The sequence below is a fragment of the Engraulis encrasicolus genome, chromosome 4 (genome assembly GCF_034702125.1).
Source record: "Engraulis encrasicolus isolate BLACKSEA-1 chromosome 4, IST_EnEncr_1.0, whole genome shotgun sequence".
Taxonomy (NCBI): domain Eukaryota; kingdom Metazoa; phylum Chordata; class Actinopteri; order Clupeiformes; family Engraulidae; genus Engraulis; species Engraulis encrasicolus.
In genome coordinates, this window is record NC_085860.1 from 27,853,202 (window position 1) to 27,866,090 (window position 12,889).

At 41.1% G+C, this 12,889-nt stretch overlaps 3 long non-coding RNA genes across 3 annotated transcripts; all 3 read right to left on the reverse strand.

Moving 5' to 3' along the window:
• Positions 1 to 229: 229 nt before the first annotated feature.
• Positions 230 to 2,206, reverse strand: LOC134447568 (uncharacterized). The gene is made up of 3 exons (XR_010034610.1): positions 2,091 to 2,206; positions 1,685 to 1,753; positions 230 to 776 (listed from the first exon to the last, which is right to left on the reverse strand). It is a non-coding gene; the product is annotated as an uncharacterized LOC134447568 (long non-coding RNA).
• Positions 2,207 to 5,916: 3,710 nt separating this feature from the next.
• LOC134447569 (uncharacterized) lies at positions 5,917 to 7,369 on the reverse strand. The gene is made up of 3 exons (XR_010034611.1): positions 7,269 to 7,369; positions 6,798 to 6,867; positions 5,917 to 6,465 (listed from the first exon to the last, which is right to left on the reverse strand). It is a non-coding gene; the product is annotated as an uncharacterized LOC134447569 (long non-coding RNA).
• A 2,690-nt stretch (positions 7,370 to 10,059) lies between these two features.
• LOC134447567 (uncharacterized) lies at positions 10,060 to 11,417 on the reverse strand. The gene is made up of 3 exons (XR_010034609.1): positions 11,316 to 11,417; positions 10,905 to 10,971; positions 10,060 to 10,592 (listed from the first exon to the last, which is right to left on the reverse strand). It is a non-coding gene; the product is annotated as an uncharacterized LOC134447567 (long non-coding RNA).
• Positions 11,418 to 12,889: the final 1,472 nt, after the last annotated feature.

Consider the following 12,889-nt stretch of genomic DNA (forward strand, 5'->3'; position numbering starts at 1 on the left):
GCAAAAGAAAGTTTGTCCATATATAAATACAAAGTCTTAATCTAATTCTTCTAGATGTAAACATAAACATTTTCAGGAGCTCTTGTATGAAAACACTAAATAAAGGAAATGGCTCTTACAGTATGCTTGAGTGTCCTGAAAGGCATGTTTAAATAAAATTCATTATTAATATTACAAAGTATAGCAAAAAAAACAAACTCACACAAAAAAGCACACACATACAACTGTGTCTTTTTCTGTTTTTATTTTATTTTATTTTGGGTTGAAGTTGAAGATGAAGGTTTTACCCGCGGGCCCATCCGCATGACTGGATATAGGCTAATTATATACAGCCACCGGACCATCCTCACGACCCACTAAACCAAGCAACAGAACCAGACACCCCCATTGGGGTAAAAACAGAGTTACATAGTTAGTTACATGTTCATATCAGTTCAGGTTCATTTAAGTTTCTCAGGTTCAGTTCCGTTAGGGTTTACTGTTTCGTTGCTTCGTTGTTCTGATGCTTCAGGGAATTCGGTAATCGGAATTCGGTTCATGCGTCATGCTTAAATGCTTAATGGCTTCATGGACTCGATACTTCTCACATCAGATCGTCCAGACACACCATCAGGTAAGCGTGAAAGACGACCTGGTGCCGTCCACTGAGAGCCATGCCTGGAGCCCATGGAGCCTATAAGAGGGAATCCCTCATTGGCATCACCAGACTCAGTACACGGCTACCCAGTGCCCTACCCTTGGGAGCAGGGAGATTTCTCCACTATCCTGTCCGAATTCTGTCCAAAACACAAACAACTTAAGTGAGTCAATGGATAAGGGATTTTGGTAACACTTTATTTTAGGGATACATCTATTAGCACTAATACATACAATGTTAATGCCTGCATAGGTAACTTGTAAGGCATAGCAAACGCTAAGGCCTACTAGGTCCTTACTAAGGTTAAATTGGTAATAAATCCCTTATTGTGCATGAACAAGACATTTGCGAATACATGCCTAACAAATGTTTCATTTTGCTTTGTACGTGCCTTACAAGTTAATTATACAGGGACATTGTATTAGTGCTAATAGATGTATCCCTAAAATAAAGTGTTACCAGNATTTTGTATATTGAATGTAATTTGCACGTGTATTTAGAATGGAGAATGGTGGTGGTGGTGGTGTGTGTGTGTGTGTGTGTGTGTGTGTGTGTGTGTGTGTGTGTGTGTGTGTGTGTGTGTGTGTGTGTGTGTGTGTGTGTGTGTGTGTGTGTGTGTGTGTGTGTCACTGTGACACTGAGAATAGCAAGACATACAGTATGAATAGGCAACACATATACAGTACATGTACTTTGTATATCAGAAAACAATATGAACGATCCTCATCTCATTCGATTGTGTACCACCATTCAACATAAAGTTATCATTATTCAGATTTTGACAATTACGTACAGTATATGCAGAGTGGACAAACCTCAAAGTACACAAGTTAAGTGATAATATATAGGCCTATATACACAGGCCCGTGCAGATAGTAATCAAGTTTGTCAGAGGACGCGCTCAACTTCTTGGAAAAAATGAATGACATTGGGTGCGCAATAAAAGGTATCAACTTAAAGAAGAAAAATCCGCACTAACAAGCTACGTCTCATTATTCATTTATAAATTCACACAGATATTAAGACATACTGTATAATATTACTCACCGAAGGACAGAACAGGTAGAGAGAGTGGGACTCCATGGTACCTTGAACACCCATGTCTCCTCCATGGTCCTGTGAAAACAAATGTATTACTAAGAGATTATTTGTTGTGGCTCTCAGATTACATAGAACATGGCAGAGCATGAAGTAAGAAGATTTTCTACCCTACAAAGTCAGTAAATACATATCTAGTTAACCCGAGTTTGAAGTTGAGAAAGGAACTTATTTTCCACAAACAAATAAATAAACTCCCTACAACCATGAACAGGCTCCTATATAGAAAATGTTTTACTAGCCACTACGAAAGGTACGTATGGTTTCGCATTTTCAGTCATAGTGCAGTTAATGCATCTATAGGCCAGATCTAACTTTTGTAACATTATAAACAAAATACTGCAAGGATACTCACCCAGAATCCTTTGGGCAGACTCGCCTGCAGGATAGAAAGGACCGGACAGCAGACGGGAACTGTATTTATGTCCTCCACAGGTCCGGATTAACATGGGCTGGGGCCCCTGGGCTATAGGTTTCTGTAAAGCCCCCACAGAACAGAAATTCTTGACAAAATTACTGTATAGAAATTCTGTGCCAGGAATCTAGGATAACATGTCTGCCAAATGAAGCAGAGGCGTATTAATTTAAAAATTTATTTTCTGAAATCCATTTTTTCCCTTTTTTTTTTACCCCACGGGGCCCTATGGCTGCAGCCATATCAAGCCTGTGCATTAATCTGGCCCTGTCCACAGACTCCTCCTCTGAAAGTACCCAAGGCAAGGCAAGGCAAGTTTATTTATATAGCGCATTTCATACACAGGTGCAACTCAATGTGCTTCACAAAGTTAACAAATGTAAATGAAAGGAAACAGGGAAGAAAGAAGGAAATGAATTAGAGTCAAAAAGCATTTAAAAACATTAAGATAAAACATAAGGTAAAAATAATAATAAAATAAAATAAAATAAAACAAATTAAATAAAAAATAAAAATAATAAGAATAAGTAATTTAAGCTAGGGGAAAGCATCTGAGAACAGCTTTGTCTTGAGTCTAGATTTAAAGCTATCAATAGTGGGTGCATTTTTTATGTCATCTGGAAGCTGGTTCCAAAGCTTTGAAGCATAGAAGCTAAAGGCTGCCTCTCCACATTTTGTTTTGACTTTTGGAATCACCAGCAAATTCTTCTCCGTTGACCTTAGTGACCTAGTTGGTGCATACAGCTGAAACATATCCAGTAGATATGTGGGTCCCATTCCATTTAGTGATTTAAACACAAGTAGCATAGCCTTAAAATCAATTCTGTAGCTTACTGGGAGCCAATGCAGCGATCTTAAAATTGGAGTAATGTGGTCGAACTTCCTTGTCTTTGTAAGAACCCTTGCAGCTGCGTTTTGTACAAGTTGAAGCTGTTTAATGGTTTTATTGGGGAGGCCAGTAAAAAGACTGTTACAGTAATCAACTTTACTAGAAATAAAGGCATGTATTAGCTTCTCCAGATCATGTTTAGACATCAGGCCCCTAAATTTAGAGACGTTTTTTATGTGATAAAATGCAGACTTAGTAATAGCTTTCATGTGACTGTTGAAGTTTAGGTCACTGTCAATGAGGACCCCAAGATTTTTAACTGTTTCCCTTGCTTTCAGTCCCTTCGTTTCAAGGATAGTAGCAATCTTTTGTCTCTCCTCTCTTTTCCCAAATATAATTACTTCAGTTTTATCTGTGTTCAGCTGGAGGAAATTGTGAGACATCCATTTGTTAATTTGGTCCATGCAATGATAGAGTGATTCAAGGGGGGTATAGTCATTTGGGGACATAGATAAGTAGAGCTGGGTATCATCCGCATAGCTATGGTAATTTATGGAGTTATTCTCGATAATGTGTCCCAGTGGCAACATATACAGATTGAACAGTAGTGGTCCCAGAATGGAGCCCTGGGGGACCCCACAATCCAGAGACATTGGTGATGAAGTATGTCTTCCAATGGCGACAAAAAAACTTCTTTGTTGTAAGTACGATTTTAACCAGTCGATCACTATGCCCGTAAAGCCAACCCAGTGTTCCAGTCTATGTAGTAGTATAGAATGATTAACTGTATCGAAAGCAGCACTCAAATCAAGAAGTACCAAGACGGATGATTTGCCAGCATCAGAATTCAATCTTATGTCATTCATAACTTTAATAAGAGCTGTTTCAGTGCTGTGGTAGGCACGGAAACCTGATTGAAACTTATCAAAATAGCTATTAGACATTAGAAAAGCAGTTAATTGGTTAAAAACAATTTTCTCTATTATTTTACCCATGAATGGTAGATTGGATATGGGCCTATAGTTGTTTAGTACCAGTGCATCCAGGTTGTTCTTTTTCAGTAAGGGTTTCACAACTGCTTCTTTCAGACAGCCTGGGAATATGCCTGTTTGTAGTGAGGTGTTGATGATCTGAAGTACATCTGATGATATTAGATTTAAGATGGATTTGAAGAAGGCTGTTGGTAAAATATCTAAGTCAGATGTAGAGGAGCTAAGACTTTGTACCGTTCTATTAAGAATGTCCACATCAACTAAATGAAAATTTCTCATGAGGTTAGGATTTAACTTCACCATAGCAAGCTGGTCTGAATCTTGGGTCGGTTGCACATGTGTGAGTATGTTTGCACGTATTTTTTCAATCTTTCCTTTGAAAAAGGATGCGAACTCATTGCATTTGCTGACTGAGAGGAACTCAGAGGGCATTAGATTTGGGGGCCTTGCTAGCTTTTCCACAGTGCCAAACAGGACACGTGCATTATTAATATTTCTGTTAATTATGTCAGAGAAAAAAGATTGTCTAGCTTTAGAAATTTCTTGGTTGTATTTCGAGAGTGTGTGTTTATAGATTTGGTAGTGGACTTCAAGTTTGGATTTACGCCACTGTCTTTCAGCCCTCCTGCATTCTTGCTTTAGCAATATAACTGTGGGATTCTTTCTCCAAGGTGCTTTTTCACGTCCCACTGTTTTGATTTTTTACCCAGACTGTCAGGGTAATGTGCCCGCCCTCCGAAAGACTGCCAAGGATGTGTGTGCTTGTGTGTGTGTTCAGTATAGTTTCAGTTGTCTGTAAATTACCACTCCCATCCTAACACCAGATCTCTAGAATAGGCTACTGAAAGGAAACAGCTTCTCCAAAAGTACCCAGACTGCCAGGGTAATGTGTCTGCCCTCCGACAGGCTGCCAAGGGTAGTGTGTGTGTGTGTGTGTGTGTGTGTGTGTGTGTGTGCGTGTGCGTGTGCGTGTGCGTGTGTGTGTGAGAGAGTGTGTGCATGTGTGCTTGTGTGTGTGTTCAGTATAGTTTCAGTTGTCTGTAAATTGCTACCCCTCCCATCATGACACAACAGATCGCTACTGAGGGAAACAGAAACATAAGCTGATCTTATTTGCACAACTGAGTACCTATCAGCCACGATCAATCAGACCCCAATTCCATTGAGAGATGTATGAGGTTGTTAATGGTTATTTTAATAATGATTTAGTTCCTCTGTGTCTGTAAGGCTGAATAAGTCATCATTGTGTACTGAGACTTCATGTGAGTGGGGCTGTAAGGGGAGTGCTGATTGAGGTCTAAGATGTTATATTTCAACAATGAGTCAGCAGTCTGCACACAGCATTTGAATCTTACTCCTAGTGGACAATAAATATGTAGGCCTACTGGTATTATACAATCAGTGAATAACCTATTTGTAGATCATGATTTGTCATTTTATGTAACAAACAGGCCGCAGCAAGGACATGAATGACAGAGTCAGTGCCCCTCAGTGGCAAATACATGAGGTGTAGCCTCAGCTGGCAAGCCATATAATTCAATGATGACCCAATTCTGCCCCCACTATCTACCTGGGCCCGGATCAACTGACCCGTGTATCTCTCATGAACATTCCATCCTCCCATCATGTGTTCTGAACACACAAAAGAATATTTATTAACAGACTCTCCTTTATTTTTAGTACTTTTAGACTTTATTAATAGTACCCCCATAAAAATCCCCAGTCATCATAAAAAAACATATTATAATCTTGTGGTGCTCAAGACTTTTTGAGACACACTGCACCAGGAAACGAGAACGGATTTTGCAGTTGTGGTTTCCGGCAAGATGGTCTGAAGAGTAACATTAAATTTCATTTAAGCATCCAGCTGACTTCTCAGTTCATAATTAACTCAAAGAAGTTACACCGTGTTTTTGTTAAATGACAGACAACACAGACACACAGATTTCAGTTACAAGATTTTGCTGTTTTTAATTGGGTTTTATGTTAAAGAAAATATGCAGTTCAGCAGTAGGGAAATGAGTTGGGATGGAATATTTTACGAGTAGGTCCATCCCCACGACCCACCAACCAAGCAACAGACAACCAGAAGCCACCAGAAGGGGAGGGGGGAAAACACAGTAACATTTTCAAGTGTTACTTCAACACTTAGGCAGAAGGACAAACACTATGAGTGTTAAAATCGTCTACCTAAGTGCAAAATTTACTGAAAATGTTACTGTGTTCGGGAAGTTTTGTTTGGTAGCTTTTGTTTGTTTGGTGCTTCTTTATGTCTGATGCGCGGTTGGCGGGTCGCGGGGGCGACCCGGCCGCTGTCCACTGAGACCCATTCTTCCAGGCCTGGAGACAACGATGGGAGTCTTGACCAATCAAAATCCCTCAGCAGGGAGCTTCGACCAATCAGAATCCCTCGCTGACGTCACAGATCGGAGCAGACGAGGTCCCAGTGCCTATGCCCTTGGGAGCAAGGATTTTACGCCACTACGCCCACGTGCTGTCAAATACAGGAGGCCTTCAGTTACTAGGAATTCAGTTACTATCACAATCATCCACAAACACACCAAACTGACACCATTAGACCATTAGCCTTCATGTGCTATGGATACACATCAATAGTTTGTGGCTATGCTCTGGCTGCCATACCAGCGACCAACATACCAACCTGGCTTTTATGTTTTAAATGTGTTGGGCCAAAGGTTCTAATTCAGCAAATGCTGATGTCGCATATGAATGTAATATTTTTCATGCTGAAACTATGAAAAGCTTAAGTTATTTAAAATGGTTTCATAAGAGGCTATAGTTTAATGTATATTATGTCATACTTACAGAAGGTGCAAGCAGAAAGAGTGGGACTCTGTGGGACATGGCATCGCCAATAGCGAGACACCTCCTGGTCCTGTAGGAGGAAGTGGAATTTACAGTAAGTGTGGTTCTAACATGCACAAACACAGAAACACACAACCTGAAATAAACAAACAAATAGTCTACTAGGCTATGGCAAGTATGTGGGCCTACAATCAAATAGTAATTTCATAAGCTACTCATCCTTAAAAATGTTTTTAGGCCTGTATACTAACTCATCTTCAAGTGTGCATCCCAACAAACCCAATATAATAATCAAAGGGGGGAAAGGGAAATAAAAAAATTTAAATGTCAGACAGCAGATGCTACTATGTAACCTACGTTGTAGGGTAGAACAAAATATAAGGGTACACTACTATTTTACAAAATATTAGATTACAGTGAATAGGCTACATAATTGTGTTTGTGAAGAAAATAAAAGCATATTCTACTCACCCGGAATCCTTCGGGCAGACGTGGAGTCTGCAGGATAGAAAGGACCTGACAAAGGTGACGACTTCTTTTTATGTCCACTCAGGGCTCCTCCTCTGCAACAGTTACTTTCATTTATCCAGAAAAGGCTGCCAGGGAGGGGAGGAGGCTGTGGTTATTGGCTTTGCAATGCATCCGCATCTGCCAACATGTTCCCTCATTTTTATTATTTTTTTAATGTCAATGGACTTAAAATTAGTTGCACTTTAAATAAGTTGCATTTAAAAGCTAGACCCTCATCTTGCATGAGAATGTGTTCATTGAGCCCTAACATACCCACATTTTTCATATAAAGCTCAAATCTCAAGTGCCTGAATGCAGTGTATATGTCGCTTCAGGCGGCAAAGGTCAAACAACGTATACAGTATGCAGCATCAGGCTAAAATGGGTTGAGCTATACCTTTCTATTTTACTTTCTGTTATTTATTGAAGGAGACAAGGACAGCGAAATCAAATTACCCATTGATGAGGTAAATAAAGTTAACTGACTGAGCATTCTGGATTTAGTGTTTGTTCAAGTTGCCCTCTGTCCCATTCAGATGCTGTATGGCTCAGTAACAAAACAAATAGGCCTAATACTTGTCCTCCAAGGAGTGATGTTCTGAGTTTTGCTGATATCACGTACAGTATCATAAACCGAGACCTGCGGAGTATTTTACAGCATAGAGCAAGCAGCTGTGTTTTCTGAAGTTTAGCATGATGACTCATTCTGCCACATCAGATGTTGGCTCATTTGTGAACACATTGTGGTTCAAGATTTATACAACTTTCTATTTATTTTTGACAACATCTTTGATATGTTTTCTTTTCATGTTGTTATTGCTTGAGGATGAATGTTTTATCTGTGGGATCACCCTCTTAGTCCACTAAACAAGCAACAGAACCAGAAACTCATAATAGCCTGTAGACTATTATGAGTTTCTGGTTCTGTTGCTTGTTTAGTGGACGAAGAGAGTCAGAATATGCATCCTATTCAGGTAAAAAAGAGAAAAAAAACACTCTTAGTTTAGCCACTGGCTGCATGTACTTGTTCACTCAGGACCGTTCTAGGTCATCCTTTGAAAGGAGGTCCTGTTCACTGAAAGCCATGGTGTATTAATTTTAAAATGCATTTTCTACAATTCATGTTCTTTTCCTTCCTTTGTCCAATCGGGGGCCCCCTGGCAGGTGGGGGCCCTAGGCCATATCATGCCTGATTGCCTGGAAATTAATCTGGCCCTGTCCACAGACTCCTCCTCTGAAAGTACCCAGACAGCCAGGGTAATGTGCCCGCCCTCTGAAAGGCTGCGAAGGGTTGTGTGTGTGTGTGTGTGTGTGGGTGCGTGTGCGTGTGCGTGTGCGTGTGCGTGTGTGTGTGTGTGTGTGTGTGTGTGTGTGTGTGTGTGTGTGTGTGTGTGTGTGTGTGTGTGTGTCCAGTATAGTTTCAGTTGTCAGTGAATTGCCACTCCCATTTTGACACCAGATCTCTAGGATACTGAGGGAAACAGAAACATAAGCTGATCTGATCTGTACAACTGAGTACTTCAGAGTGACCATGATCCCATTGAGAGATGTATGAGGTTGTTAATGGTTATTTTAATAATGATTTAGTTCCTCTGTGCAAGGCCGGTTCTAGTCAATTTGGTGCCCTACGCGACCCGAGCACCCCTCTTTCCTTTTTGTGGAATTAGAAATTGGCAACTGAAAACAAATGTTATATCTGATCGAGTACAGCTGATCTAGCACATGTGTACTGAGTATCCATGAATAATCATTGTCAAAGTAAAGTTTAATGCAATGTTTCGCTTAATGACATAATTCTGTGTGGACTTGGCGCCCCAAATATATTTGGCACCCCAGGCGACTGCCTTGTCTGCCTATGCCTAGCGCCGGCCCTACCTCTCCGTCTATAAGGGTGAATCAGTCATCATTGTGTACTGGGACTTCACGTGAGTGTCTGTTCACTATAAGGGGAGGGCTGACTGAGATCTAAGATGTTATATTTCAACAATGAGTCAGCAGTCTGCACTCAGGGTTTCCATTAAAGATTGAATTTTCTTCCTAGTGGACACACAAATATGTAGCCTACTGGTATTATACAATCAGTGAATAACCTATTTGTAGATCAGTATTTGTCATTTTATGTGTCAATTTGGCGTAGCGAGGACATGAATGACGTATTTGCCAATGATGTGTGTTTGAGGGGCACTGACTGAGGTGTAGCCTGGCAAGCCATATAATTCAATGATGACCCAATTCTGCCCCCACTATCTACCTGGGCCCGGATCAACTGACCCATTTGTCCACCCCTGCCTGCTTCAGATGTATCTCTCATGAACATTCCATCCTCCCATTGACACAATCTAGCTCCTGGTCATCACTTGAAATCTTGAGCACACCGTTCGCTTTCCTCTCTGGTTTTGCCGCGTAGCCTACTCCCTAAACCTGAACCTAATTGAACACAAGAGATTAACTTTGAATATTTCTCAACCGTTTCTCAGCCAGTTCTCATGGGAGCTCTCCCTAATACATTCCTGAAAATCCACACTCATCATAAAAAAACATATTATAATCTTGTGGTGTTGTGTGTTGACTTTTTTAGACACACTGCACCAGGAAAGGAGACCAGGTTTTGCAGTTGTGGTTTCCTAGAGGCAGTGCCGATGGTCTGAAGAGTGACTAATTTAAGCATTATCCACTGACTTCTCAGTTCATAATTAACTCAAAGAAGTTACACAGTGTTTTTGTTAAATGACAAACCACACAGACACACAGATTTCAGTTACAAGATTTTGCTTTTTTTTACTTGAGTTTTATGTTAAGGAAAAGAGGCGTTCAGCAGTTGGGAAAGAAGTTGGGATGGAATATTTTACGAGTAGGTCCATCCCCACGACCCACCAACCAAGCAACAGACAACCAGAAGCCACCAGGGAAAAGGGGAAACAAAGTAAAATGTGTTCATTCAGCACAAGGTCCGACAATCAGTGCGCTATAGTCGACCATTATAAGTGCTGAATTTACAGAACATTTCACAGTGTAGGGAGAGTTTTGTTTGGTGGCTTTTGTTTGTTTGGTTGCTTCTTTATGTCTGATGCGCGGTTGGCAGGTCGAGGAGACGACCCGGCCGCTGTCCACTGAGACCCATCCCTCCGGGCCTGGAGCTGACGATGGGAGTCTCGACCAATCAAAATCCCTCAGCAGGGAGCTTCGACCAATCAGAATCCCTCGCTGACATCACAGATCGGAGCAGACGAGGTCCCAGTGCCTATGCCCTTGGGAGCAAGGATTTTACGCCACTACGCCCACATTCTGTCAAATACAGGAAGCCTTCAGTTACTATCACAATCATCCACAAACACACCAAACTGACACAATGTTGATTATTACAACTTTAGGCTTCATGTGGAGAGACATCAATAGTTTGTGGCTATGTTCTGGTTGCCATACCAGCGACCAACACAACAACCTGCCTTTATTTTTTCTTTAAAATGTGTTAGGGCAAATCGGTTCTAATTCAGCAAATACTATTGTAGCAATGTAATATTTCCATACTGGAACTATTAAGTTATGGAAATTATTTCATAAGAGGCTATAGTTCAATGTATATTATGTCATACTTACAGAAGGAGAGTGCAAGCAGAAAGAGTGGGACTCCATGGCATCTCCACTAGTGAGACACCTCCTGGTCCTGTGGGAGGAAGTGGACTTTACAGTAAAAACACAAGCAAAAACACACAAACAAAAGCAAAAAACACACAACCTGTGCATGTAGGTCTACGCCCAATTGAACATATCATTTGACATGCGTGCTGCCTGTATATTCTTCTCATTTTCAAGCGTGCATCCAAACAAACCCAATATAGGGAAAGGGAAATACACAATTAAAATGATAGCAGATGCTACTGTGTAACCTACATTGTGGAGTAGAACAAAATATAAGAGTGCACAAATATTTGACAAACTGTATAGGCCTAGCCTAAATATACAGAATTGTGTTTGTGAAGAAAAAAAATAGCATATTTGGCAACTCACCCGGAATCCTTCGGGCAGACGTGGAGTCTGCAGGATAGAAAGGACCTGACAAAGGCGACGACTTCTTTTTATGTCCACTCAGGGCTCCTCCTCTGCAACAGTTGCTTTCATTTAGAGATGTACAGGATCCAAGATCCGGTTCCGGATCCGGCAGGATAATAGGGATTTTTCAGACTATCCGGATCCGGTTCTAGGATCCAGGATCCGGTAGCCGAGGCTTTTCAGTCAAAATAGTTAGAGCCAACGTGATAAAAAGGACCCACGTATGTGAGTAGGCTATGTGTTTCAACCCTTTCATAGGATCCGCTCTCCGGTTCTGGATCCGGCAGGATCTTAAGCAGTGGATCCGGTATCCGGCAGCATCCTAAAAATCAGGATCCGGTGCATCTCTACTTTCATTTCTCCAGAAAAGGCTGCCAGGGAGGGGAGGAGGCTGTGGTTATTGCCTTCACAATGCATCCGCATTCTTGCTAACATGCTTTGTCATCTTTTTTTTTAAGTCGATGGACCACATCCTAAAATTCATAGCCTAACCGCCTACTACAGATTTTAACTTCAATATATTGATGACTGTGCCATTCAGTAATACATAAACTTGTATGTAATCTGTTAGTAGTTAGTTTATTCCCAGAATCCATGCTGCCCATTCACAAAGATGGCCTAGGGCCAACCCGTGTCATGAATCTACTTGGACCTACCACCCCCATCAAACTCTAAGTATTCATTATGAGTGGGGAAATTGTAGGCTTACTTTTCATATGAAAAGGTGGATCTTCTCCATGTCCGCCATTTTTAATTACCGGAAATGTTCATTTTTAGTTGCAAGACTTATTGTACTTTGGTCATACAAAATGTTAGTTTATTACTTAGTGAATTTTCATGAAAAGATCAAATGTGCCAACAGAGTTTCAATGAGCAGCAGTTGCAATACTTACTCTGGCCACAATCCTACACTGCACCCTTTATGATTTTACAGATGATATGTATGTTATTAACTGAGAGGACAGTCATTAATCAGTTATTTCATTTCCGTGCTTGTATCACAGCACTTCAAGATGTGCAGCACTGCAATAACTAGGCCTACGGCTCCCCCCACTGGACAAACTTGTTAAGTGCTGCGCAGTGCAAGTTTTTTTCATAATATACATTAGGGCCTCCTACTACTACCAGGGCCAGATTAAGATAGCCAGGAGCCCCTAGGCTACAGGTTGCTGTGGGCCCCCTTGAAAGGCACATTTTACAAATGTTGCACATCTGGCAGCTGTGGGGCGGAGTATTAACAAGATTTAAAACTGTAGAGCTACACAGCATTACAGATTTTCAATATTGTGACAATTCTGCAATTTTTGACTTTTGGCCAATCAGAGGCCCCCTGGCAGGTGGGGGCCCCTAGGCTGTCGACATATTTAGCCGGTGCGTCAACCCGGCCCTGACAACTACTACTACTACTCAGTTATTTATTGGTGGTTAGGGAATCAGGGCTTGTATGCAGCAATGCAATGACTCAGCCTATGGCTCCCCCCACTGGACAGACTTGTTACGTGCTGTGCAGTGGAAGTTTTTTTCATAATATA